The sequence below is a fragment of the Meriones unguiculatus genome, chromosome 17, assembly GCF_030254825.1.
Source record: "Meriones unguiculatus strain TT.TT164.6M chromosome 17, Bangor_MerUng_6.1, whole genome shotgun sequence".
Lineage (NCBI taxonomy): Eukaryota > Metazoa > Chordata > Mammalia > Rodentia > Muridae > Meriones > Meriones unguiculatus.
In genome coordinates this window covers 46455431-46479690 of record NC_083364.1, presented here as the reverse complement: position 1 = coordinate 46479690, position 24260 = coordinate 46455431, and the positions used below count along the sequence as shown (strand labels likewise).

Below are 24260 nucleotides of genomic sequence, written 5' to 3'. Positions count from 1 at the left end.
AACCTAAGACAAACTAGAATAATGTGTCTGTTTTGGAATTCTTTGCTGTATCGTTTCCTGTGACCCAATACCAGGGTACTAGCTTCAGATCACTTTGTGCAGATGGAATTCAGTCAGGCTGGAGAGGAACGATGAAGCTTTTGCATTTAGATCATCTGTTTCATTTATACTGAGGTCACAGTTAATGGCTGGCATTACAGATTGTCTGTACCTATCCTAAAAGCCCGGAAGGATAAAACCTTCACCTGTAAGTCTGAACTGTAGGATGCACAAAACTATTTGTACGAGGATGCCAAAGCTTCCTCAATCTGGAGCTGAGTCTGATGTGTTTTTTTTTCTTTCTAGGAATTAAAAGGTTTTTATATATAGATAGTCAACAGTCTTACAAAAAAGAGAAAATCCCCTCATCCCACCAAGAAAAAGTAATTTTCCATTTGCCTTATATGAACCCCGAGGAGGAAGCCAAATTATAATTCAAGATGATTTCTGAGCTCAAGTTAAAATCCTAGCATCTCTGCATTATAGACAACGTCTAAAGGTAAAGAGGTAGTGCAACATAACTATATTAATAAAAAGAAATAGAAAAGTATCTGCTTTATTATGCTATTTTAATTAATAAATCAGCAGCCATTCAATTAAAAATGTAGAAATGTGGAAATATCAAGAGTGGGGAAGAATGTTCCAGCTACTAAGCAGGCTGAAACAGGACAACTGCATGAGTCTAGGTGTTTAAGACCAGTTTGATGAGACCTGATAGGCTAGGGTCAGATGGAAGGGGAAGAGGACCTCCCCTATCAGTGGATTTGGAGAGGGGCATGGGAGGAGGTGAGGGAAGGAGGGTGGGATTGGGAGGGAATGAGGGGAGAGGGCTACAGCTGGGATACAAAGTGAATAAACTGAAATTAATATAAAAAATAAAATAATAAAGAAAAAAGAAAAAGACTAGTTTAAGCAACATAGCTAAGCCAAGGCAATACAGAAATGAACTATGTGGTAGTGGGAAGAAATGGCATCCATAAGCTATAAATTGGAAATTACAAAATCCTTACAGTTTACAGATACAACCTTTGTGGGCTGGCTTCTGGTAGGCATTTATGGAGTTTATAAAAGGCCATTTCTTGCCCAAAATTCACATGCCATTGTTAATTTCATTTATTCAAATTGCAACATTCACAATATATCTTTTACTTCTATAAAAATTATTTAATTAGTGTGTGTGTGCGCGCATGTGCGTGCATGTGTGTGCATGTCTGCAGAGGCTTTTGATCTCCTGGAGTTGGAGTTATAGATAGTTGTGAACTGTCTGACGTGGGTGCTGGGATCTGAATGTGGGTCTTCTTCAAGAGTACCAAGTGATCTTAACCACTGGGCTATCTCTCCAGCCCTTACCTTGTACTTCTGATGATATGTTCTAGGGATCTACAACTATGTTTATGAGGCATAAAACAGATTCAGTGGGATAGAACAGAGAACAATCAGTGACAAGTGTGACATATAAATCAGTATTTGAACTGTGAAGTAAGCTCTTCCGCTTATGGAACAGCCCCTTGGCAGACATCAACACACAACAAAGGAAAGCATCACATCAAGCTTTATGATGAGTAACCATCTACAAAGTGGGCTACAGGGGATAAGAACTTCACCCAAAGAACCTCTCATCGTGCTCTGTTTCATAGTTAATGTCTACCAAAGGCAGGTATGTGAAAGTGAAAGTTACTTGAAGGCCAGCCAAGGCCAGTGTGTCTCCATCAAGTATAGATATTTATACAATTATTAATACCATGTTAGAAGCTGGCATTCTAATGACATCGTTTTCTTCCTGTACTAGTGTGAAAAGTTCATTCTTTTACCCATTGAAGAGTGATGGGAGGAATAATTCAGGTCTTCATCTTTTCAAATGAGGCATATCCTTTGCCCACGTAAAGTGCCCTTGGTACAGGTATCAAAATGTCTTTCAAAACAGTAACAGATGAAATTTCTCCTAAGAGAATGACTGGGACTCCATGTTCCCTGGAGGTAATGTCGTGGGGTTGGGGAGGGAAACAGGCTGAGATCCAAAGAAGAAGGGGAGAAAGAAGCAGAATTCAGATGTCCTGGCTTCTAGTTCTTTTTTTAAATAGAAGAACCCTAATTTTCAGTTTTTATTCCTTTTGAACATTTTGTCTCTTTACATCTTGAAGAGTACACCCCTACCCCTGTGTGCGTGTGGAAGAGGAGGGAGGATGGCATTACTGATGTGCTTTGTAAAGAATTCAAGGTTGTCTGAATCCTCAAAGAATGCAATTGAAAAAACAAAACAAAACAAAACAAAACTGTTTCTTTGATTCCATGGTGCTTACATTTGGGCAGAGTTTTCTTTTTCTACCCTCAAATACAGCATTTAAGACGATCTGCCCACAATGGCAAGCTTTTAAGGCATCAAAAGTGTAGGCGAACCAAATCAGAATTAGTCTCTGTGAAAATGGAGACACAGGTACATGGAAAAAAATCTACAAAAGAAAAATCCAGGCAGTAGACAATCCGCAGAAAGGTGCCTGACAGGTCTCCTAATTCCACGGAATAGGACATGCAAAGAAACACGAGGCTCCCGGGAATTATATGCTTAGATGCAATGTGGGGTTGGCCTTTCAAGGGTCTAGTTGCCTTGAGTGTACTTTCCTCTGTGTTCTGACTGCATGGACCCAGTACAGACCACTGAGGGGGAAATCCAGGCCTAACTGTGGCTAAGATGAGGTGCCTAGATCTATTCACTCACAGGACTGACCTGATCAGTCTTTATGGTAGGCATCAGTATTTTTATCATAGCAAAATATATGCTTTATTGGGGCAAAATAACTTTAAAAATCAAAATGGAAGAAGATAACTACCATCACCTTTGAACACTTCAGCAGCTACCTGCCACTCTTTTCTTATGTGGACATCTCCCGCTCACTTTATTTGGCCCTCATACACAATGAATGGTGGATTTGGTGCCCATTTTCTAAGGCTCTCTTAAGGCAGTCCTAAGGTTCACAGGTCTGGTGACCTTTCTTGGCCACAAACTAGTAGGGCTATGTTAGGATTCAAATATGAGCCATAGACACAAAGCCTGAGCTGCACACTGTGCCTTGCCAGGCCAGACTCCATGTGCTTTTCATGGCATGAAATCAGTGTTGGGGGAATTCTGCCCAGCATCTCTGGTTAGCAGAGTGAATCGCTTTTATCATTTGCCAACATGTCATGGAAAAAAACAAAACATTTTTTTTTAAACTCCTGGCTCTAGATTTCCTATCGACTACCTGAAGTTTGGCTTGGTTACATATTATTTGAATATCTGACATTCTGAAAAAAAAAAAAAAAGTCTAACAAGAATTCAAAATTTTTCATTTATCCTAGCTCTTAATGTTAGTTAAAAATCTCCTATTCCTCCATAACAGTGTGCCTGGGGAACTCTCTGGCAGCCAGAAATTCATCTGAAAATGCTGAAAAGTCAGAATTTGGGCCTATCTACTGACTGATGTTACCAGCTGTGAGGCGGCCTGAACATCAGTAACACGATATTTCCTGCTACAATTTGATTTGGTTAAAATGTGTTTGAAGTTCACCCTTCTATTAACTAGAATCACCACCTCCTGGAACTGGAGGGCCCCTGAGACCAGGCTGCAAGTGCAGTCCAACCTCCCAGCCGCCAATGGTGCATTTCCTGGCAACAAATACTATTACTTTGATAACTACAGAAATAGGTCAAAATGTCTTTTCAATAGTTGCTAATGTTCCCCTAATGCATCACAGTCTCCCTTTAATTCTCATGCTAACATTTGCTCTGGAATTGCAGGAACAACAACTAGTGGTGAGAAAAGACTAGAAAGAAAGGCTGGTCTCTGTTAGCAGTGCCTGTGATTCCGAAAATCTAGGTGGCTTAAGGAGTCCAAGGGCCCCAAGCTCGGTTCTACTGCTAAAGTTGATGACCCTGAAGAAAGCTAAATTCCCTCTGAGCCATCACAGTCTCAAATGCAAATAGGACCCCTCCACCCCACAAAAGACTGCTTTTTGCTTTTTCAGATCTGTAAAATGCTCACAGTTCACTGGAGGCCAGAGTCTTGACAAAGCATTTAGGTTTTAAACTTAGCTGCACTATTCTTATAGCCTTACCCTAGGGAACTCACACTAAAGTACAAACTTATTTTCATGTAAAACCAAAAAGTGGTATTATGGCTTATTTTTCACAGAGACCCTCAGCAACCATCCTGAGGCTGATTATTTACCACGAAAACCTACATTTCCTCTTTCTCTCTTCCTGGGAAAAAGTTTGTTTCTCTGAGTTCTCTTCTTATCTCTGTCTACAGTTGAAATGGGCTGAGGTGGGCACATCTGCTCCCACTGAGTAGTATGGCTAATTCTAGGCAGTCCTGTTTGGCTCAGAAGGAATAACCACCCACTGCAGGCAAGATGCCTGCGATGACCCTTGTTAGTGAAGTACATTTTAATTTGCAGCACTTTTGAAATGCAAACATCACATCCTGTGGTTAAGCCGCTCATGTCTTGATGCTTTGACCACCCCAATTCCAACAATTACAGCCATGGAAGGAAGTTTTGAATTCAAACTTGGGGGAGGGATAGAGACAATTTGGGGACAAGGTTAAACTGAAGGAAGGAATCAAATGAACACAGGACACTGGGCTCTGCTGGCAAAGGAGAGTGTGGCAAAGGAGAGTGTGGCGAAGGAGAGTGTGACTGGAGTGGTCAAGATGAAAAATCGACTTAAACAGTCTTTGCTTTCTCAGTGGGGGCTTCTCTGGGTCTAGCAAGGGAAGCCAGTTTATCAGCTCTGCCTTTGGACTCTTGTGTGGACTTGGCTGTCTCATTCTTAGCCAGGCCACCAGCAATCGTGAAACAGCTTGCGAGCTTCAGGGAAGGGCAGGTAAACCCAGTTTCCTTTAACTTAAACTAGAAAAATCTATCCAGCCCAGTATCTCTCTGTTTGCTCCCTCCTGTTGTCTTTCCTTTTCTAGAGAGAGGAGAGCACTGTCTGAAGAGGTGATGTGGAAGGGGCAGGGCCGAACGGAGAAGCAGCTCTTCCTAGCTTTGTTCAGCACTACTGCACATGGCCCAGCAGAGCTGAGCATTATTAACGATGGAAATGTTTAGGGGGTTTCTTTTGTCTCAGGGTCTCTCCCCTAGCTTTGATAACTACTTTATTTTCCTCTCAGCTATGGAAACTGGTTAGGAGCCAGGCATGTGTACTTTATGTTTCAGGAATGTGGACAACCTGCCTTTCCCTACCCAGGGGAATGGAAAGTATACTTGAGTGGAAGTTAGGAGGCCTGGATTATTCTGAGAAGGCTGTTACTGTGAAAAGGCAACTGGCTGGGCCTGCTCCAGACCTTATGGTTATGTAATTCACACATACCAAGGTAGAGGCAGAGATTACTGGATATGTCTCACACTCAGCAAAAATTATTCTTACTAGGCCAAGGAAAGAACCCCCTTAACAACACCAGTATTATTGTTTTAGTGCGAATGATGAGGGGCTTAATACTTGCTGAGGCCAAAGGGACAATGAAGCTGGCAGAGGACATGTAACCAGCAGTGGCATGGAAGTGGGAGGGCTGAAGCTCTCACTTCAGGACTAGAAGATCAACCTGTTTTCATAAGACTGATGTATTTGATTACACGATGGCTAAGAAAGGCTGCAGGTAAGATAATCTGAATACTAGATGCGGTTTTTAAGTTTTCAGTTTGATGGCCAGTGCTTATCTTAATAGGAATATAGGGCAAACACTTTTCTACCATGATAAAATATTTCTCCAGGTGTTAGCCTTTTGCAAAGCAAACAACCAAACACCACAAACCTCAAAAACAAACAAACAAACAAATAAAGCAAACAACTTGGCAAAGAGAACTACAGAGTTTTTGATTATAAAATAAGAGCACCTTGATTATAATCATCTTAAGGTGTTTGGAGGAAGGAAGATGGGTTCTTTGAACCACATAACTTGGAGAGAAATCTTCAAAGAGTTTAACAGGAGAATAAGCTTCTGAGGAATCAAAAGAGGCGATCATGTTCAGTAAGAGAAGACATGTGACTGATACCTTCAGTTGGCATGCCAGAGAAAGATAAATTCTAGGCAGGCAGGACCTGCTACATATTTTGTGGTGCTCAGGGCTAAATGCAAAAATGTGGGGCCTTTTATTAGAAATTATTAGGAATTTTAAGACAGCCACAGTGACGCATTAAGCTGACATGGAGCTCTTCCATGCTGGGGCCTTGTGCAGTACTAGCACAGGCTGGACACTCATAAAGCTGACCCTGGTTCTTGTTACCATTTTGTACTAAGACATTCGAGTCCTATTGTCACCAAGATTCAAACTTAAAATCATGTACCACTGTTCTTATGGCTCTCAGTTAACCCCGTCTTCTCAGGATAAGAACACAGAAGAATTATACAACCCAGACTAGAACAATCTGGGATCTGCTTACAGATCTGATAGATTATGAATGCATTGGACTCTGCTGTTTCTGTTGTACCCACCAATCCCAACTTTGTCATGACCTAAGGATGCCCAGGACATCAACGATAGGAAACTGAAACACATTTTGTGAAAACAGGCAAAAGTTACTAAAAGGGAGCTGGGTTTCCCTGAATGCAAGTCCTGATTTCTTTCTGGCCTTTCCTTGAGTGGGTCTTAGGCATGTGCATACAGGTTCAGAAGCACAGGTGAGTTACCACAATAGCTCTTTTCAGTTTGGAAAAAAAACTGAGGAAATAGAACTTGGTCCCAGCCCAGTAGAAACTCACTTGTTTCACTGACAGTATGCTTACTACCCCTGCACTCTCCTCTGCTTATGCTAAGTTGGAGCTATGACTTCATTCTCCATGGAAGTCAATTTCTCTTTCCTGGATGCTTGGAAGAGGCCAGAGGATATGCTATTAGAGGGTAGCAGTCATGACAACAACAACAGCAACAAAATCACATGTATTTCTCTTCACCTGCCCTCCTCATGTCATCATTCCAGGGGGCGCCAAAAGGGAAAAAGATTAAAGCGCCAACACCAACATCAACAAATAATTGCTGTACAGAGTATGATGAACACAGCCTCTTTCCCAGCCATTTAGGAGCCTTACATATAGTGAGCCTGACTGTTTTTGAGACAGACCCACAACTTTGACAGATGTTGGTATGCAACGGTGACTACTCCTGTTCTTTCTATAGATGGCCTTGTCTCATTTTCTAAAACATGTCATCTGAACTTTTCCTGGTGAAATGATCAAATATCTATTCACCTCAGAAAGGGCATCAATGACAAACCAAAGACTGTATTTCACTCAAGTCTAGCTTGGTACATGTAGTAACTAGGGTTACTTACAAAAGCACGGGCAACTTCGAAGTGGCTACTTCACTGAAGAAAATGCCACATTCCCAACAACTGTTGACTGTCCATACATTCTCAGCAAGGGATGGGGTGCCCAGAACTGTCAACTGCCCATCAATCCCTGGGGAGGAGTACAGTATTGTGAACCTCTCCTTTTTTCCATGAGGCAAAGTTAATGGTCCCAATCTTGTGCAGGTCTCTTGTGGGTAATCACAGCTACTGAAAGTTTCAGAAGGCAAAGGCTATGTCATACCTGGGTACAGCCTATCACAACTAGCTTACTTCTACAGCCACGATTATACTTTGGTACCAAATCAACGGCTATGTCCCCAATTTAAGATTTTCAAAGCTATCTGGTGACAAAGCTTGTCTTTTATTTTTGCCTAATGAGTTTATGCTGTGTTCAGCAAGGCCACTAGGATTCTTTAGTCTAGTGAGACATGTTTGGACCATTATACTGACGACTACTTTCAAAAACCTGTTTTGTTGAGGTGAGAGAGGCTCACTCATCATTTTCAAGTGTTTTAGCAATTGGTAATTAGCAGAAGTGGTCTTAAAATTTATATTAAAAAAAGTGACTGACCTTCACCACAGACACATAAACAAAGCCCTGGTTCATTTATTTTAAAATGATTCTTCCCTGCAATAAACAAAAAGCTATAATATGTACATTTCTATATGTGTGCACCATTAGCCTTAGCCATACTGCTGGGAGGTAGATGAGGACAGACAGCTTTCTGTTCGACAAATATACTCTTCCATGAACAGGAAGGGCAGGGCTGGGGAAATGCTACCATTCTGGCTCCTCTGTCATGCTACTCTACAGTTAAAGCACCATTATTATTTCTCCTGACCTGATGCAAACGTTGGACGATATAATTTTTCTGCAAGTATGTTTTACTATTTTTCTCACCCCCTCTTTCGTTTTCCCTCTTTGAGATTTTATAAACTATTGGTAATTGTGTTTGTTCTTAAGTTTATGCTTGCTTTATGAGTTATTATGAGTTTTAGCTTTGAAGAGACCACAGGAAAGAAAGAACTCTCTAAAATGTATAATTATAAATAATGCGGGGATACTTTGTTTGAGGTAATGGTCCTTGTAAGGTCAATGCTGTTTCCAGCGATGCACTGGACTCTCCTCTCCTCAGAGCTCTGAGGTGACAAAGGAGGAGGCACAGATTTCTCTGAGGTAGGCTGTTATACTGAGAGTCCAGGAAAGGCTAGAGCTCATGTTCTGCCTTTGCTCCAAACTGCTTTAACCCGGAAATGTCCTCAACTGTGCTGCGCCCGACTAGTCCCTGACCTTACACAGTGTATGTTGGCTCTACCCTCATGAGGGTAGTGTGATGTTAACACTCTGTGATCTCTTCTGTTGGTTATCTGTCTTCCTAAAAAACACCCCAGTTTCTTGCCTGCTGACATGTTGCTGGTCAGTGTCTGGTAATGACATCCAGTGAGTGCTTAGGAAATACAGTTGTTAAAAAAATAAATCCTAAACGTAATGTAACAATGAAGTAAAAACAGTAGAGAAAAAGCACAGAATGAATGTTCATGTTACACCTAATAAATACTTAATTATGAATTTTCCATTCTTCCTTGTTTATTTCAAAATGGCAACAAATTCATTATTCATACTAATTTGAAAAAAAAATCAAGATCAAGATTGTGAATCTCTTTCCTGATTCACATCTGTAACATTCTCTACATCATGACACATGGGAGCAATGTCTGCTCTGTGAAAGTGATTCCTTTCAAAGGACACTGCCCTATCAATCCCTCTCCACAGCCGCTTCTGTTCAGGACTCGACTCTACTCCGAATGCATCTGAACCTTGGCTGTCTGTCACCCCATCAGGTACCCCCTCTGCAGTTACTGCTCAGACATGCGGTGCATGCATTTGGGGACGGTACACGGTGGACTAGGAAAGGTACAGTGCTCTGTTGTACCAGAGCAAGTATTGTAAGGAAGCAGTTACACGGCAACTGCTTTGCTCTTTTATATTCCAGGCATCACACTGATGAATATAATTCATAATGAACATATTCAACATTTTTCCATCGGTTCAATACATTATTCATAAATATTAGAGATGGGAAAGACTTAGGAGGTTACGGAGTGCAGACCTTCTCTTTGCACTTTCCTTTCCATCAATTGTTGATACTAGCTCAAAAACCAAAACCAAAACCAAAACCTAAGCTAAAACCCACCAATAATTACAAAATAAAATAAAACAACAAGTACACAGGAAAACAGAGGATTCACAGGTTTTATAAGTAGAAAGGAAAGCTCAAGAGCCTATATTCTGGTGAGGGTGTGCGACTGGAAGAGTAGCTGACTTTACCTAGTAAAAGGCTGACCGTGCCTGAGTCTTCAGACAGGCCGGCCAAGAAAACAGAATGCCATTTCTCCCCTTGAGGCTGCAGTTCAAGGCAAAGCCTGAGTTCTTGGCTAAATGTTCACGTTTGACTCTGCAACCTGGTGTAGATTCAGGACTCAAATATGCCAGAAGCTGTAGTTAGGACTCAGGGTGAAGAGAAGATGGGCAAATGAATAGAGTTAAAACTACTGGAGAGTAAGCCAGGCACAGTGGTGCATGCCTGTAATCCCAGCACTCAGGGAAGCTGAAGCAGGTGAGTCTCTGTGCATTGGAGGCCAGCCTGGTCTACAAAGCATATCTAGGACAGCCAAAGCTACACAGAGAAACCCTGTCTCCAGGAAAAAAGAAAAAAAGAAAAAAAAAAAAACTAAAAAAACAAAAAAGCTACTAGAGAGTGCGCCCTGGGATTATCTGTACTATCAAGATGGGAAGACTTTGCAGATGCTCCTGTCTCTCTAGAGGAATAAATGCATGCATTTTCATATTCTCAGCAGCTGGTTCCTGTTGAATGCCATCAGGATGATTCAGCCACCCACCAGGAACACCAGTAACAGCAAGTGCACATACAGAAATCTGCAAAACTTTTTTCTTTTGATGCCAACAGTATTACTCTGGCAAAGTCAAAGTCCTTCAGTGAATTACCAGTTCTCCTAAATGTGACCCTGTTTCCCTCACAAATACCAGCTCATTTGCACAGAAGTGGAGTGATGGGGAATTAAAAGGCAGCTTTCCTGACCTGGCATACCCTGCTGTCAACCCATCATTGCATGCCCACATTATCTACTGTGCTTTCTCACCAGCACCTTGAAGGACCAACATCATATGTACTTTGCTTCCCTTGGATGCTGCCCTTCCTACAGCTGAACCCTTGCATTTACTGTTAGTTCTAACTCTGTCTTTATATGCTTCAATTTTTAAAAATCATTTTTCTGTTTTTAGTGGGTTTTTTCCCTTGCAAAATATGTGATTACATCTTTGGAAAAACAACAATGTGTACAAAACCTATACTGACCATAAATCTCATTAATAGAGAATTACAATGCCACACTTTGGACAATTAAAATTTCCCTACTTTCCTCTTCTCCAAATCTAGCAGAAATTAGATCGTGCAGGGAAGAAAATGCCAAAGATGACAGCTAGCCTTCACCAAGCCTCACTGCTGTATTTTCAGGTCTCCAAAGTAAAATCCAGGGACATTCGGCACGGAGTCAGGTGCTCTCAATGGCTGTGAAAGTATATTGCTGAAGAGGGAATCTATAAATGTAATGAATACACAATTGGCTTATAACAGATGCAACCAAACTGGAATTTGAGATCTTGACCTGCTCTCCAAAGCGAAAGTTTCTAGTTCAAGTTACAGACAGAGCTGTAAGAAGCTCATTAATCACATAAACCAGGAATACAAGTCGACACTTTGGGGATGCTGCAAAGAGCCGTCCTAAGTGGCCAAGGGCCCGTGGGGAACCTGAGAGATGACATGACACTAAGACTCCACAGCGAGCCACACTCACGTCTTTTATGGTGTACTTGAAGCTGGAACTGGCCATGATCACCACTGTACTAAACCTCCAGGAGAGAATTTAAGGTTTGTGAGGAAGGAACAGGCACAATTCGGGTTTGTTTAAGGAGATTCTATACATTTTAAACCAGATTCTATTATTCTAAAATCATTTTGTAATTGACCAATAAGATACTGAACTCAACTTATGATTTTAAGGACTATATTAATAGGGAAAAACCTAGATATAGGTTTTATTAGAAAACCCTAGAATTAGGACAGTTTTAGTGACAGTAGTAATGAAATTGATATTGAGTAGTAATCATGGGCTACTTGTTAGGCTAAACACTTTAGAGATGACATTTCCTAAAATCTTTATAATATCCAGGCAAGGTGGTCACTCTTTTCCTGTTTACAAATATGGAAAATGAGGCCCAATAAAATTATGTATATTGCCCTAAATTATATAGAATTGTCTACTTTACACACTGGGAACTAGGAACTTATCTGTGAAACAAGATGACAAGGGTCAGTAAAATATACATTGTGTCATATAAACAACGAGGGAGAAGTTGCTCTTATTTGGGATTCTGAGGAGAAAAGGATGAGAAAATATGGAGCATGTTTAGGAGACAAGGAGGAGTCCAGCTCTAGTATGTGTCTGTCAGCTCAGTGAGTCGGCACTGCCTGATTAGAACTCCAACTGATATTCAAATGCAGGAGTCTTAAGCAGATTCCTAGGGAGGAAGGTCGACTTCTTTTGAAAAGAAAGTTGTGACTTTGTACTTCTTTCCTCCCTTCTCTCTCCTTTTCATCTTCTCCTTTTCTTGTTTTTTTTTTTTTTTTTTTTTTTTTTTGGGGGGGGGGAGCAGGGGAGTAGTGTAAGCTCGAGAGAGCCCCTAGGACTCTTCCATATTCCATCATCTTCCAGAACACAGAAGTACCCTCACCACACAGCCCCGCTCCTGCCCTGTTTAAGGTGAGGTTACTGGCACCAAGATAGGGACCTGGAAGGCTTGGTGCCTTGAATCTCTTCTTTAGTTCCTTCGGGAATATTGATCCTTCCCTAGCTCTGCAGATCTGTTTGGGGCAGGAGTACACAGTGGTCAGGAAACTTTTCCTTCATGTCCCAATTTATCTTTCTCATTGTAAGAACAACTTGCCACTCTGCTGTGTGAAATCTTCCTTATTGGAAAAGTTAGTGGCTTAATCCCAGATACAACTCTATTAGGCCCCTGGTATTGCATCAGATAATCCAACATTCTTTCACTGAGATACCTTAGGTTCCTTCGTTCTTTGAGATGTGATTCTGATTCTATAATGATAATATTTGCTTTGTGGTCATTTAAAACCGAGCTTGTTACCTTCAAGCAATAGCTCAGCAACTTCTTCTAGCAGTCACACTCCTATAGCTCTTTAAACATATGCGCACAGCGGCTTTTCACAACTATTATCTCACTGGACAAGTGAAGCTTATGATGTTACTGTAATTCCCTGGAAGAGTTGAGTTCTGTCATTGATTATACTCTATAGGAAAAATAGTGCCTCTCTATCCACTTTAAAAATTGATTGACTCTTCTTTTCCATATCTGTTAATTCCAGCCACAAGCTTTAAATATCTCCAATAGCTAGTCATTAGTCCCCACCCCATCACACTCTCCAGTCTCACTCTTCTGACCTGGCTCACTCAGTTCATTCTTACTGATTGTAATCACACATGCTTCGCTGTCGTTACATTTGTCATGGTGCTTGTTAGAATTATCATCATTCCCACTGCACCTTAGTTCAACATATTCAATGTGTCTGAAACTTTGTTGTCTTTAATTTCTTCAGCTAGGTTTCAACTAGATATGTCATTTTACATGATCAATAAATATCCTGCCAGTCAAATGACTCTGATATAGTGATAAAAGATTGTTAATTGGGAGCAAAATCTTAAGACTAGAGAGAATTTTTTTAAGTTCGGATAGTGGCATTTCATTGACCTTGAATCCACAGGTTCAACGTTTATTAATGTTAACTTAGTCCTTCAGAGTAATCTATTAAAGCAATAGATATAAAATATGTATAATATGTATCTATGAATGCATTGACTTTAACGAATTAAGGAAGATCTAAGTATCTTTAAAAGAAATACTAAGTCTGATGCACACTGACCATTCACTGACTTTCTGATATAGCCTAAAATGTTCTTTTGCTTTACTCAAAGCCTGAATTTTTTTTTTTTTTTGCTTTTATAGTATGAAGATTATAGAGTGACAATGTACTTCACAGGCAATGCACATATCTTTTAACTTTTGTTCTTTTTATGGTCATGGTATGTGCATACATACAAATAAATGCACAACAGTTTAGCTCCAGAAATGTTTATCCTAAACTCTAAAAACACAGCTTAAATAGTACACTTGTTAGCTGGTATCTCATCATTGCTGTTTATGTTATACGGCTCACAGTGCCACTTTATAAAAGATATATTCATTTATTTTCATGTTTAATCTAAAGTGTAGAGTTTCAGGACTGGGAATGGATTGCAGATTGTTCTCTCCTGGTTATTTTTGGCTTTAAGTCTATTGATCATTTTATCATTTTCTTGTGTTAAACTGCTTTAAACACAGCACAAATGTTATTCTCATCATGCCAGAAATGGGTTTGGAATTGATTTTGAGTTTCCATTAATTTTATTCTTTGCTCTCTGTGAGAAGTTTTTCACTTGTTTAAACTGAGAAAGATACTTTTGTTCAGAAGATGTAGGAGCATAACACCAAGGGGGCCTCAGCTGGCCAGGGAAACTCCCATGTTCTACTTTACAGAGGCAAAAAGTGGCTGAATTCGCTACCATGGACTTTGCTGAAATTAGTGAAGACTCGTTCATCTGAATGCAGTTTTAAGGGCCTCCTCCCTCTCCTCTTCACAGAAGTGCTCAGCAAAGCACACATCTTCTGAGCAGCCCGCCTGATTGGTCCCGGTTGGCACTGTTTCAGTGTTTGGCCTACGGCGGCTGCTTAGGAATAATTTTGTCTCATCCTCTCTATTTTCCTGGACTGTATCAAACTCAGACACGTGGTGTGCAAAGGAAATCCAAGTCTTTTAAAACTGCTATTTCTTTTGGTAGTAGGGCCAATGCAGTTCTATTTTGGCCAAATGATCTTATCGAGATTTAACAAGAGATACTCAATAATACCTCCAATCTGTGTGAAGACATCAGACCAAGGGAGGTAATTTATTATATCTTGCATACAGATACTTCACCTCCTGGCACCAGAGAAGGACAATGACCAAACTTATTATTGGTACCGAAGACAATACAAACTGACAAGAATGCTGTGGCAATTACTCATTTTGTTTAGTGTAAAAAGAAATAAACAAGTATTTCTTTCTATATTAAAACAGACACTAGAGGTCTATTTTCAGTCATTGTTGAAGTTTTCTTTTGCTCCTACAAAGGCACCTTACAAATCTGCCTTGCCATCCACGGTGCTGTCACAATTCAGAATTTGTAGCACTTCAGCCAGATTCTCTAGACTAACTAGATGAAACAATTGCATCACAGCATTAAGATTCCTTTGCGGAGTCAAATGAAAGGAGAGCGGTACTGTTCAAATAGCTTGAAAGGCTTGTCACGAACACAGTGAAACCCTGTACATGCTATATATTTTTCTAGGTTTCTAGTACCAGTCTCTAGTATAAAAACTGTTCGGCTTTCACTTCGCACTGAGGATTATCAAGAACCACAGGGAGAAATTTAGATAGGTAAACTTCACTTCCCACGCTCTCCTTACTGCTCCCCTGCAGTTTTGTGTTTCTGAAAAATGATTTCTGTCTTTAAAAAGTGCCAGGAAATCTCTTCCTCCAGCTATACGGGCTTTGATTTTATGTGTGTATCATGGCACACCTTACAACAGAGAGTCCCACAAACTGCAGTGGGACGTTAATTTAAATACAGACTTAGGGGGAAGAGCTCCATCTACTGCATCAGTTAGATCACAGTTTGTACCCTGCAGTTATCCTCTTCATTACTTTAACACTTAGAAGCCCTGGACAGAAGAGATAAGTCAGAGACAGGACCATCTAAAACAAGCTGTGAATCAAATGCTCTTTTGGATATTTCGCTGTTGCCCTAAGACCCCTTCCCTTTGTCCTTCCTAGTTTTCAAAGCTTGCCATGTTTCAATATAAAACAAATACGGGATGCTTTGCCATATGAACCATTTCTTGGAAGCAACAGAAAGTCACTGGCATTGAAGAAAAAGCTTTAGGTAGGTGAAGAAAAGATGCATGAAGAAAATCTCTATCCCTGGCAGGTTGAATAAACTCGGAAAATGCAAAGAAAAGGGTAGCCTTTTTACTCCTCCTACCTTGTATGATTGCTGAGAAAGGCTACAGCTTCCAGGATCAGCTCTCTGGGTTCTCCTTGGCTGAACAGTGTAGCTGTGGCATTGGGAATTTGCTGTGGCTTCCTAAGATTATAGGGAAATGCTTCAGCAAGCCAAAAAAGTCACAAACAAAATTTAAAAGGACAAAAAAACAAACAAAACAAAAAAAAAAACCAAAAAAAAAAAAAAAAACCCATAAAACAGCTGATTTCACTGGAGAAGGTCTTGGCATTTTCCTACATATGCCACAATTTTCTTTGGAAGTTTCTAGTTCTGTGATCAGAAAAATTATCATGTCATACTTCTTATTGCCATTTTTTTTCAGGGTTGTGATGGTGTAGTATGGACAAACGGACCCAGGAGGGGCAAGGTAAAGTTTAGATCTCCTGTTTCCTTGAAAGCTTTCTAGATCACAGGTTTAGAAGTTTCTTCCTCATAATACCATGACATACAGAAACATAGTCTACTAGATTAGAAAGGGATAAAAAAATAAAAAACAAAACAAAAAAACCACTTGTTAACACACTAACAGATACAGAACACAGCAAGCGGTCTCTGATTAAACTTCAGCATTAATGCAGGTGCATGAAATGCAGGAGTGTGTAAGAACTATGGAATACTAACTAAGGTAATTCATGGGAATATAAATAGATGCATGTAAGCATATCACACAGAGAGAGCCAACAGTTTATTAGATTTTTAAATTACAGAAAAATGATAAATAACAAAAGTTTACTAGTTCTTTTATGTAAAAACAGAATTAATGTAAATGTTAAGTGGCTTCATGTATCTTTTGCTGTATGTGCAAGTATGCATTCATATATGTTTATATATACCTGGATAAACACACACACATATACATACACACACACACACACCTACATAAAGTAATAATGATTGGCAATGAAAGGAAACATGTCGAATGAGAATTAAAATTCTGAATTACTTCAAACTGGGTATTGAAAATATCAGTAGGCTACCTATAGGCTTCTTAGTATTTCTTTCTAATACACAGAATTTTAAAATTTGATCTTAAAGCACATAAAGAAAAGCACTGCATATCAAAATGTACTTTGTTAAAAACCAATCATTTACATTTATTATAACATTTTTAATTCATAAAACAAAAATATAAAAACAAAACAACAACAAAACTCAAATGGTTAATTAGATATTTTACAAATCTTTTCAAGACAAGTTCACTTCTGAGTCACAAATAAGTATGAGAAATTTTATCTTAGAGGATAACTTGTCCGAATAGTTACAAAGGTCCCCAAAATTAAAAAAATATCTTCACCATAACTATAACAAACAGAAAGAATCAATCAGAATTGCAAAGCTTGAGAGGGACATTGCAGACCTGAGAGAGATGGCTACATGAGGCAATATCGAACCGAGTTACGGAGATAAAGCTTTCTGGAAAATGAGAAGTGTGTCCATCACAGTGGAGAGACTGCAATTCAGCATCAATGACGACAAACCAACAACACCTGATTATGTGTCTGCAGGAGGAAGCTACAGGACCAACTAAGCAAAAAGAGAATTCACTTCTTTTGTCATTTGCCTTTGGAAGGCTGGTTAAAAAAAAAAAAAAAAGCCTGCACAAAAGATACATGTGTTCCTTTTCTGGTATTATTACAGGCCCACCTAGATTTAGCTTTCGATTCCAGATGAGATCAGACATGTTCAGACTAGCACATCTCTGCTCTGTAAGCACTGAGCTGCTAAAATGTTACTGGCAAATTCATGTATCCCTAAATTTATGCACAATAGATGCCCTTAAAAATCTGCAAATCTTCTGTTTCAGTCAAATTCCTCTTTGAGTTAATTTTTTTCTCCGTTTACTCTGCTAGTAATAAGCCAGAAAGTTAAGGCAGGCAACTCGTACAGGAAAGAAAAGTTGAACAGTACTTACCCTAAGTACAGTGTGCAAGCCTGAGTGGGCAATTCACTTTCTCTATGATAGTTAGAAGGGCATCCAGCTCTGAACTCAGCTCCTGCCCCTTTCCCTTCTGGAAAACTGAGGAGACTCACTGAAGGTGCCTCACAGAAGAATCCCACAAACCGACAGCCTTACCTGTGGCCATTCAGAAGATTGCATTGGTGTGTATTTAAAACTATGAATAAAGTCAAAGACAGCGCATGCTCAGCAGGCAATTTAAAAATATTTATAACATTGTTTTCTCAAAAACAAATTTCCTCAAACAAAGCAAAACTCATATTTCTTACCCATGCCAAGTTTAACGTTCTGAGACAGAGCTGTTTTGGAGTTTTCTGTTGGGGAAAAAGGTTTCTAAAAAAAAAAAAAAAATTTTTTTTTTTTTTTTTTTTTTTTTTGAGCCGAAGGAGAATAGTTTTCCCTTCCCTTTTGGGTACGCTTAAAGGGGTGGAATAAATTTCTCTTCAAGTTTCAACAGAATTCACCATTGCTTATAAAAAGACATTGCACATTAAAGGTTCATGAAAAATAATTTCAGAGCAAGTAACAAGAAACCAGAAACTACAGATCTTAAGCATATAGCGGTCACCTGAATCTTTAAGGCAGTCTTGTGTGTTGCAACACAAAAATACGCACACACAATCAGGATCCAGTATGTTCTGTATGGCAAGAATAATGAATAGATAACCTTTGCATATCGAGAGAAGTTAGGCTTTTTTTTTTTCTAGCTAAAATATGAACTCTTCAAAACTAAAAAAGAAATAGGCCAAATTTTAGAGTAAATCCAGCAATAATTGTCAGTATAATTGCTTTTCATAGCAAGTGTGGAAAGGTAGTTGGTCACACATCGGTCAGTTAAATTTTGAGATATATAAAATGAAATTTTGATGGAGTTAAGGTTTAAAAGCACTAATTGCATCAAAAATGCCTGTCTCTCTCCTGTTTGAGAATTTCTCTTTCTCTGCCTTGCACACCCTAAATATCCCATTTACCACCTATCACCACACTCGGAACGAACAGCCCACAGATCTCAAAGACCTTATTTAAACCTCTTACTTAATTCTTAAGTCTCTGAATGGGTTGCAACTCCTGCTCCACTTTCCAGTGGTGCTCAGCTGGCCTCACAAAAGCTCCACAGACATATTCTTAACTGTCTCTGATGTTTTCAAGCTCAGCAGAGGGTGCCAAAAAAAAAAAAAAATCAAGGATTGAAAAAAAAAAAGTTTATTAAAGTGAAACCAGGAGTGCAGATTTGAAGAAGTTGCCTCTACTTTTATTTCCCTCGGAACTCTGCACAGGTGTTTCCTAACTTACACTGCTGTGCAGGCTGCTGAGGAGGAGGGGTAAATGAAGGTGAGGGAGCAGGCCAAGGTCTGACCAGCAGGCATTAGGAGCTGCAGCCTCCTGTGTTAGTGGATGTGTTTAAAAATGGACCCCCCAAAAAAGCCTGGAATGAGGTTTTCTTTTTGGCAAATGATTAAACCACTACACTGAAATAATTAAAGCTTTGTCCTTAAATAAAGCATCAGATCAACAGAACAAAAACAAGGATAAAAATTGCACACACATATGCATGCATGCACACACTCTGACACGCAGATACACAAAACTAGCGGGTGAACGGAGAAGGAAATTAAATAAAAGAAAACAAACAGAGTTCTAACAGGCCATTCTCCAGAAAGAAATCTAAATAAAAAGTCATATGATATCTGATAGTGCAGGACGCGTCGCCAAGAACCAGAGCGGATTGCCTCCAGGAAGAAAGGGCCAGTGTATTCCAGCTCAAAGAGCTTTTCTTTCCTCCTCCTCTATTTTTTCCCCTTTCTCCTCGACTGTGAATGTGTTACTCTCAGGTCAGATCTACGAAGAATCCCAGAATGACAGCTATCACCTCTCACTGTACTTTCACAGCACAGCTAGCTGATGGTTGCTGCCTGAGTTGGATCAAGGGGAGCCACTGCTGCTCTCAGCAAGAGCCCCGTCCGTCCTAGTCCTCCCTCTGTCCCTCTCAAAAAACACTCTGGTCACATCAAAAGCCAGAGAGAGTGAACGAAGAAGGGCGGGAGAGGAGAGACACACACAACCCAAAATATGCAGCTGCATATTTACAACAGCTGCCACAACAAAAGGGGTCAAAAGGGGAAAGGAAAGAAAAAGAAAGGAAGGAAGGAAGGAAGGAATGAAGGAAGGAAGGAAGGAAGGAAGGAAAGAAGGAAGGAAGGAAGAAATGAAGGAAGGAAGGAAGGAAGGAAGGAAGGAAGGAAGGAAGGAAGAAGCCAAGCAAAGTGTGGGTAGGGGCAATCAAATACAGGAAAACAACAACAACAGCAACAACAAACCCCTAAAAACCCCAAGCAACAAAATCTTTTGCCTTCAATCTAAAACTTTTTAAAGACTTAGTTTCTTTTATTTTTGACAACTGACTTTCATTTTAGGATTGTTCACTCCTTAAGCACTATTAAAAGCATTAAAAATTCTACAAAAATATAGACATCTGAGTATAATTCAAGAATTTTCCTCAAGAAAACATGTAACGGTAACGAGTGACCTACCCTAGAAATACTGGATTTGCCCAAACTTCCTCTACTTCTAGTATCCTCCTGTGAGGGTGAGGTCAAGTGCTAGCTTGGCCACCCAGTGCCAGGTTTAATTTGAGGGTCATTACTGAAGGAGCTCACACATAGACGGGTTCCCCAAAAGACTCCTTGTTATCAAGTTACTTCAAACACAAGGCACTGAGACTTCCCAGCCAGGAGCACTGACTAGTGAGGCGTTGCCCTCTGCCCCATAAGCACGGTGCCCTCAAGAATCACAGATAGACACACACATTTCGCGAATATGGGAAAATGTATTTGCCTGTAGTTTTTCTTATAGTGCCTACCCTCAGGGATAATGAATAAATTTTATTTTTCCATAAATGGGAGGAAGAGAGAAGGAGTTTCTGACTCGTGAACAACTGCTGTAGTTGCTTCCTTCTGAGCCACAGTTGTGTGCAGTTTGTGCTCAGCCTGGGCTGTGTTTGCAGGTTTTGGTGGTGGCGCCTGTGGCTACTTCCCCTTTGCTCAGTTTAGTGTCCATTACGTACCTTCAAAAGATTACCAAATGACACTCAAAATGTAAACGCATTAAGAGTAGAACTTTCAGAAAGAAAGCATTTCCCTGGGATTATAATTCAAGGATATTAGTATAAAATATAAAGTGTATACAGCATGTATTAAAAATAAAACAGTTTACTACACTTTGCACACACAGTTCACGTCCTGATTCCTCTTTGCTTTTGTTAGAGGATTAATATGAAAATGATAAGCATTCTGGAATGTTTGCTACAAACACAAATTTAGAGTGGAAATACACACGCATAGGCAAAACATCAAAAAGAATACAAAGCTATGTGGCAATCAGAATTGTTGAAAAACCTCCGTCTAGACTATATTTTGCTTGAACTAATATATCATAGATGGGACAAATAATCTCTCTGGGAGGCTGGTCCATTTATGTCATAGGAACAAAATATAAAGATAAACATCTACTCCCTTACTACCTTTTCTTTATAACTGACAAGTGACACAAGTGATGCTCTTTAAACAGATGGATGCAAAAACTTGGGAGAGCAAATGAGCTGATGGACCCCATTGGTATTTTGGGAGCTCAAATTCCGTAATTAACTTTTTACCCAAGTGGCAAAAGTAGAGGATGTTCTTGCCGCTAAATTGATTATTTGATGGACTCTTACGCTTTCTTCTACAAGATTTCAGGGACACAAAAACGGTACAGACATGCTAAGAGGAGATGCATCCTGAGTAACTTTTACTGCAAGTAGGAAAGAACAGCAGAGTGAGCAGAGGAACAGTTGAATTTAGAAAGACTAGAAGAGGAGAAAAGAGCAACACAGCCAACTTAATTAGTCATTCCTTTTAATTTTTCATGTATATATGTAGGGGTGATGGAGAGAAAAGATAACTAGGTTTCTTTTGAATGTCTTTGTGTCTTTATAGAGTAATGTTCTGTTCCTGTCTCTTTCTTTTTTAGGAAAAAAAAAAACTAATAAAAATAGAGAAACATATATCAGACATTAACCCCCCCCCTCTTTGTAAAGAACTCTTTGTTCTCCAGTGAAAATGCTGAAAAATCCCCGGGCAGCTACTCCCTGAAACAAGTGCAAAACACTTAGAGGCTTTTGGGCTGGCTGGGAGCCAGGAACCCTCCCGCTGTCTGGTTAGAAGAGGAAAAAAAGAAGAGAGAGGGGAAGAGAGATGGGGGAGAGGGAGAGAGAGGGAGTGAGGGAGAGGGAGCAAGAGGGAGAGAGAGAGAGAGAGAGAGAGAGAGAGAGAGAGAGAGAGAGAGAGAGAAAGAGAGAGAAATTGGAGCTTCCTTTTAACAGACATAGGAAGCAGCGTTTTTTCTTTTTCTTTCTTTTTTCTTTCTTTTTTTTTTTTTCAAAACTGGCGGTCAAGCGTTAAGTAACTCCCGTCTAAATCCACCTGCTAGAAATGAACTTGGGTACCCCCCAGGGGTGCACAAAGACAGGGAAGACAGTAACACACTCCATACTCTCTCCCACCCCCGGGTACTGCTTCCATTCTCCCTGCTCCCATACACAAATGCCCACAGCTTCTCACGCCGCCCCTCTTACCCCCCAACAACAAACACAGCAAAATACATGCTCCCTCAGTCTCCTTAAAAAAAAAAAGCCTTTCCACCTCGGTTGCGACACAGTGATAAGGGGTAGAACATCTCATACCTGGTGTGAATGCTAATCAGTCAGGAGTTCTCCTTTTCCCAAGACAGGGAACTGTTTCCTTCCAAATTTATTAGAACCTCCTCCACTGCCTCTTTGAAAAACCTTCTTTGTCACCCTCTCCCAAGTCCCGATACTTCTTTAAAAAAAAAATGGCTTCGGAGCTCCTTCTATTCTTGATATTGATTCTCTCTCTCTCCCCCCCACCCCTCCTCCTCTCTCCTGTCTGTGTCTCTTCTGAGTGGTCTATTGATAAGTCCCTGGAGGCTCTGGGTCAGCCTGCCCGTAGGAAACCAGACACAATGCACAAATCTCCGAGTGCCATTCTGCCATCAGCAAGCAGACCACGTTTAGGAGAGAGAGAGAGAGGAAAAAAAACAGTAGAGCAAGAGACAGAGAGAGAGAGAGAGAGAGAGAGAGAGAGCGCAAACGAGGGAGGGAGAGAGAGACTGAGAGAGAGGAAGAGAGAGGGAGGAGAGAGAGGGAGAGACAGAGACACACCGAGGAGAGAGAGTGTGTGAGAAAAAGACTGATTGGAACAGGAGGGAGGGAGAAAGAGAAAGGGAGAGGGAGAGAGAGCGCGAGAGGGAGAGCGACACTGCCAGTCAGGTTAATCATCCCTACTTTAATTAGCTGTTCGGCTTAGACATAAAACAATTGAATTTGAATGATCTGTCAGCAGGCTCGGCTGAACCAGAGGGGAAAGCGAATATTACAAAAAGACTGTTGGTGTGTTCTGATAAGCAATACTGCTCGTACTGACAAACCCTCAAAGGGGGAACTATTAAAACTTACAACTAAACAAAAAGTGCAGATACAAATGGCACTAGATAAAGGTCTTTTTTTAAAAAAAAATATGCAGTTTTCTCTCCTAGTTTTATGAATCGTAGATATTTGTAAGCAGGTGTCAGCATACTGGGTGCTTGTGTGTCATGTCTGAAAGTTTATTAACGATGGGCTAGGAGTGTAGCAGACAGATGCTGCAGAGAACAAGACAGGTACAGTCGGATGCCGAATCTAGATCTTGGAGGGAAATGGATGCTGGAGAAAGAGGCACTATGGCAAGAGATCAGCACAGACAAAGTCAGTGGGCAGACAGGCAGACAGATTTTAGGCATGGCACATTCTTGTCTAAAAAGGCAAAAGTTCTGAGGCAATAATAGGTGCAAAACAATCCATCCATCCTCCTCTCCCGGGTGCACTCCAAGGTACAGTTAAAATGGATTAATCTTTGTGACAAACAGAGCTGGCAAAGCAGACTACGGCAGACACTGAAGGCGATTTGCAGACCCTGAGAATACAAAGCTGGAAAAAGACCTAGAGATGAACCTCTCCCACCCCTAAATCAGCAAGGGAGAAAACTGAGGCCCAGAGACTGAGAGCAATAAATCACAAAAAGGCAATAACTGTGTTAACATAGCACCCACAGTTCTAGAAGCCTGGCAAGCTGTTTCACCGAACCACTAGAATTCCTAAAAGATTCTGGCTCAACAGATATGAAAATCACCCTTGCCTCCAGAATAGAAAGATTCCTCCATCTAAAGAATTAGTGCAAAATCCTCTATTTGCCCCCCCCCCAAAAAAAACAAACATCTACATGCGAGGAAAAATAATTTATTGGTTCAGTATGAATGCTAAGCACAAGGGATTAAAGTTCTTGGTTCACTCTAAGAGTAGACCAGAGCTTGTAACGTTATGGGGTCCCATCTGAGCACAGCACAGCTTGTGCTACATTTTCAAGCGAACACAGGCAGTGGATTGATCACCCAGAGTTTACAGTCTCCTTGGCGAACGTTATCTGCTACGTGCCACCATGTAAGAAGATGTGGCTTTTTCGTACGACACATTTCTAAAATACGGGCACCGTGTAGGTGAAAAGAGATTGAGTCTTTCAGGTTATGACAGAGTTTTAAATTACTAATGAGATTTTTCTACCTGGAAGATTAGCTATGGGCAACTTTTCTGATATATTTCAATTGAAA

At 40.3% G+C, this 24260-nt stretch overlaps 1 protein-coding gene across 28 annotated transcripts in view; it reads right to left on the bottom strand.

Annotated features, from left to right (window-relative positions):
- The window catches only part of Zbtb20 (zinc finger and BTB domain containing 20), a 789314-nt gene that overhangs the window by 98709 nt on the left and 666345 nt on the right, over window positions 1-24260 (bottom strand). For 3 of the 28 annotated variants that reach the window (XM_060370420.1, XM_060370421.1, XM_060370428.1), the window contains one exon: window positions 15584-15685. The exons of 19 other annotated variants lie outside the window; for them this stretch is intronic. The gene's annotated coding sequence lies outside the window, so the exon portion shown is untranslated. Of the gene's footprint in view, window positions 1-15583; window positions 15686-17516; window positions 17679-22281; window positions 23007-24260 lie in introns of those variants that run through there. 6 more of the 28 variants (XM_060370427.1, XM_060370438.1, XM_060370418.1 and 3 more) reach the window with 4 other exon arrangements.